General features: G+C 33.1%; 1 long non-coding RNA gene across 1 annotated transcript; it reads left to right on the top strand.

Moving 5' to 3' along the window:
- The first annotated feature begins 3,678 nt into the window (after window positions 1-3,678).
- On the top strand, window positions 3,679-4,403 carry LOC132551157 (uncharacterized). Its single transcript, XR_009554239.1, has 2 exons — window positions 3,679-3,763; window positions 3,960-4,403. It is a non-coding gene; the product is annotated as an uncharacterized LOC132551157 (long non-coding RNA).
- Window positions 4,404-4,804: the final 401 nt, after the last annotated feature.

The raw sequence follows: 4,804 nt of genomic DNA, 5'->3' as shown, positions 1-4,804 counted from the left end.
TATCAATACCAGAAAATCATAATATATTAGTCTTATAATGACAGTCATGTTGTCGGAATCAAAATGATGATTAATGAGAGTGACACGGTAAAACATGGGAAGGTTTTTTTTATATAACTCTGCACTAATTCTTAATGTAAAAATACTTATCTTAGATATATGTAAATATGATGCAGTGACTAATGTATTTAAATGTGATTATCAAAGCTTTAATATCTGTATACATGTTACTTATAGCCCATATAGAAATGTATCATATGTCTTTGTAACCCATATCATTGAAATGTATCTTGTTTCTATCACTTATACTGACAGATTATTGTAAGGTGACAAAATTTGTACATGCATGTCTTATCTATGGTCAGATTAATCCACGTTAGTCTTTGTTTAAATATAATGTTAATTCACAGAAACTTTAATCATTTCAATCTGACAAAGGTGAAATATCAATTTTCAGAAAACATTTAGTTAGTTGTACAGTTGCCTCCCTTTTCTGTGATGTTAACTATCAAAAGTTTTCTGTAAAACAAATTTTTTATTGAAGTGGAATTGATTACAGAAACATTAAATTAGTGTGCTACATGGTGGCTTTTGTATGAGAAATTAACATAAAGTTGACATTCAATAAAATACCAGTTCCTTCATTACCAAGTATTTCTGGCTGTGAAGGCTGAATACTGTAAAAACATTCATTTTCCTGGGGGATATATTTTTGTTGATTTCTTGGGTATTTCCAATCAGTAAATTTTTGTCCACACTGATATAATAAGTACAGTATAAGTAACAAGTCAAGTCCACAAAATACGGGGGAATTTTTTTTTCATTTTTGTAAAACCATGAAAATTGAAACCCCCGAAAAAAGTGATTCTATAGTATTTCAAATTTTCATAGTTTTATCAAAAACTTTCAGGAAAAAGGATATATCACCATTGAAAGTAATGAAACAGACTATAATTTCCACTAATAATTTTTTAAAAATGTATCAAGGTATTTTCACAATCGTATTTTACTCTCAAAAATAGCTGAATATAGAACTTCCAGTAACAACTTCTGCTAATTCTAATGACCCAAGTATTCCATTGCTGCTACTGTTCGAAATAAAACACGCATACAGACGTGAGTTTACAGTTAAATGCAGTTATTACAAGGACATTTATTTATTGAGGAAAGTTATTTACATAGTGTCTATTGTTAATTGTCTTTCTGTACTTGTTAATCCATTTTTTGTGTAAGTGTTTATTCGACTTATTGGACTGTTTATTTGTGACTTTTGGATGGATTTTGATTGTTGATGAGCTACGACAAAGCTTTCCAATGCCTGAATTGATAAATTAATATCTGTAGGTCCGTCCCAATTGATGTCCAAAACGATACATTATAAGTAGGGATAAATATTGTGTTCGCATAAATCAACAGATCACTGGTATCTCTATCATTAAAGTTGAGTTATAGGGATTGATGTTATTTGCACATCACAAAAATTTATAACTTTGTAAAGTGAAATATTTATTTCTTATAATTGTGAAAAAATGAGGGTCATAAATACAACGGTTTTTGTTGTAGTTGCTAGATAATTATTGGAGTAATGATCTGGTAGTAATAAGGATTTTCTTGTCATAAATGTACAATAATTTAGATTTTACTTCATTTATTCCATAATGATATATACTAATGTTGGGATGTCTTGGTGATATATTTCCATGTTTTTATCTCTATAGAAACACATATATAGGATGATAAAGATAGTAATTACATATCTGGGACAGTAAACAGGTGCCCTAAACTCAGTGTAGCAGAATATTATATTATCAACAGTAGTTACATATCTGGGACAGTAAACAGGTGCCCTAAACTCAGTGTAGCAGAATATTGTATTATAAACAGTAGTTACATATCTAGGGCAGTAAACAGGTGCCCTAAACTCAGTATAGCAGAATATTACATTATCAACAGCAGTTACATATCTGGGACAGTAAACAGGTGCCCTAAACTCAGTGTAGCAGAATATTGTATTATAAACAGTAGTTACATATCTAGGGCAGTAAACAGGTGCCCTAAACTCAGTATAGCAGAATATTATATTATAAACAGTAGTTACATACCTGAGACAGTAAACAGGTCCCCAGAGGTATAGCAGAATATTATAAACACTGCTCTCTGTTGTTGTTATCATTGTGTCATATGCTAAATCTGGTGAAAGTTTGAATAATGAGATGCATGTAGTTTGATTTTTTTATTGTTATTATTATTCTTTTTCACAGATCAGTTCTTTTGATGTCTGTTAAATATTAAATGGCCGATGTTTGAATTACATTTTAACTTTTTTCTTGTAACTATAAATCATTTAGTTAGTCTTTTATTAGATGTAGACATAAAGGCACACTGTGTTATTCAGGCATATCATATCTTAAATATTCAATTTTTCAGAGAAGGGAGCTAACTCCATTTTTCAACATAACTTAAGTCATGTATTCACCTTCACATTTTATAATTGTTAATTGCATCAGTAATTTTTGGCACACTTTTTGACGCTTTTTGAAAATTTACAATATATTCAGGATGTTCTGAATGAATCTTTTCTAGTGTGTTTACAGCTATGTGTATCATTATTTTATTTTGTGTTGGTTTGAGTATTTGTGAATGTGTATTATAATATTGCTATCCAATTTATCTATAATATGTATACATATATGTCTTTCATATTTGTGTATGTAACACTTTTATTTATTTTTTTTTGCTTGATGAAATCTATCTGTAATTCTTGAGTCTGTAGCCAAGATTTACTGTAAAATTCTAAGTAAATTTATAGAGATCTGTTTCAGATTTGTTTTTCTGAGTTAGCTATATTTACTGTAAAAATTGACTACTTACACTGATAGACTCGGTAATGGTCACACTCCTGTATGTGTAGAGCAACTGATACATTTTGCCATTTTAAAATTGACAGTAATTTAAGTAATATAAAGGTTGTTTATTTTGAAGGTTTAATTTTTTCCAAAATCTGTACACAAGATAAATTTAATTTTCAGGGAAGACATGAATGACCAATCACTTTCCCTATGGTCTTTTCATTTTCAAGGCATTATTTATTATACTCCTCCCTCCTGCTCCCCTACCCCTGATCATATGTATGTGAACCTCTGTTCACTTTGACTACAAGATCCAGGGGTGGAGGTATATCTCTGTTAGACTCTTCTCACTATGACTACAAGATCCAGGGGTGGAGGTATATCTATGTGAGCCCCTGTTCTCTTTGACTACAAGATCCAGGGGTGGAGGTATATCTCTGTTAGCCTCTGCTCACTATGACTACCTGATCCAGGGGTGGAGGTATATCTCTGTTAGACTCTTCTCACTATGACTACAAGATCACTATGACTACAAGATCCAGGGGTGGAGGTATATCTCTGTTAGCCTCTGCTCACTATGACTACCTGATCCAGGGGTGGAGGTATATCTCTGTTAGACTCTTCTCACTATGACTACCTGATCCAGGGGTGGAGGTATATCTCTGTTAGACTCTTCTCACTTTGACTACCTGATCCAGGGGTGGAGGTATATCTCTGTTAGACTCTTCTCACTATGACTACAAGATCCAGGGGTGGAGGTATATCTCTGTTAGACTCTTCTCACTATGACTACCTGATCCAGGGGTGGAGGTATATCTCTGTTAGACTCTGTTCTCTTTGACTACAAGATCCAGGGGTGGAGGTATATCTCTGTTAGACTCTTCTCACTATGACTACAAGATCCAGGGGTGGAGGTATATCTCTGTTAGAGTCCCTGTTCTCTTATGACTACCAAGATCCAGGGGTGGAGGTATATCTCTGTGGACTCTGCTCACTATGACTATTCTAGACTCTGTTAGACTCACTATGACTACTCCAGGGGTGTTCTCTTTGACTACCTGATCCAGGGGTGTAGGTATATCTCTTTGACTACAAGATCCAGGGGTGGAGGTATATCTATGTGAGCCCCTGTTCTCTTTGACTACAAGATCCAGGGGTGGAGGTATATCTCTGTTAGACTCTTCTCACTATGACTACCTGATCCAGGGGTGGAGGTATATCTATGTGAGCCCCTGCTCACTCTGAATTTATTTAGCATGATTTTTTTCTTTCCTTGCAATATTAAAATGTAGAACCCTTCAAAAATAACAACCTTTATTACAGTTGTATGACAATATCTACAGTAGTTACACAGGACTTTATTCATTCAATTTAAAACATTTTTTGACGTTTTCCGATTTTGCTTGATTAGTTTCTTGAAGAAATTGTAGAAATCTGATACGATAGATAATTATTTTGTAAAATAAGAAAAGATATTACCTTGTTAAATATGTCCTGTACCATGAGGTGTAATAAGCACAATCTACAGATGAAATTAAAGACATTATTTGTACATCGGCTAGTTCTGTTTTTAATTCTGTGGTCATCATGCAGCATGTTATCCTTTGTGATAAAACATATGAATGGTTTAATTCACAGAGGGGAGGGGGTTCCTACTCTCCTTCTGTATGATCATCATTATACCATAGTTCACGTTAGAAAGTGTGGTCACAATTTGGAGGTATTGGATGTTATTAGAATATGACTTACCTCCCTTACCCCTTTCGTCAATAGACTTTAATGATGGATATAATATATACTATAGATCACAGACGGCGCGAAAATCCTTTACATAAAACTTAACCCTATTACATTTGTGATAAAATATATGAATTATTTAATTCAAGATAACCACGTAAATGTGACACAATTTGGAGGTATTGGATGTTATTAGAATATGACTTACCTCCCTTACC

The sequence above is a fragment of the Ylistrum balloti genome, unplaced genomic scaffold, assembly GCF_031769215.1.
Source record: "Ylistrum balloti isolate Yb309-2 unplaced genomic scaffold, AGI_CSIRO_Ybal_v1 Utg369564, whole genome shotgun sequence".
NCBI classification, from domain to species: domain Eukaryota; kingdom Metazoa; phylum Mollusca; class Bivalvia; order Pectinida; family Pectinidae; genus Ylistrum; species Ylistrum balloti.
Note: the sequence above shows the minus strand (reverse complement) of the source record. Positions and strands in the feature narration are given on the sequence as shown.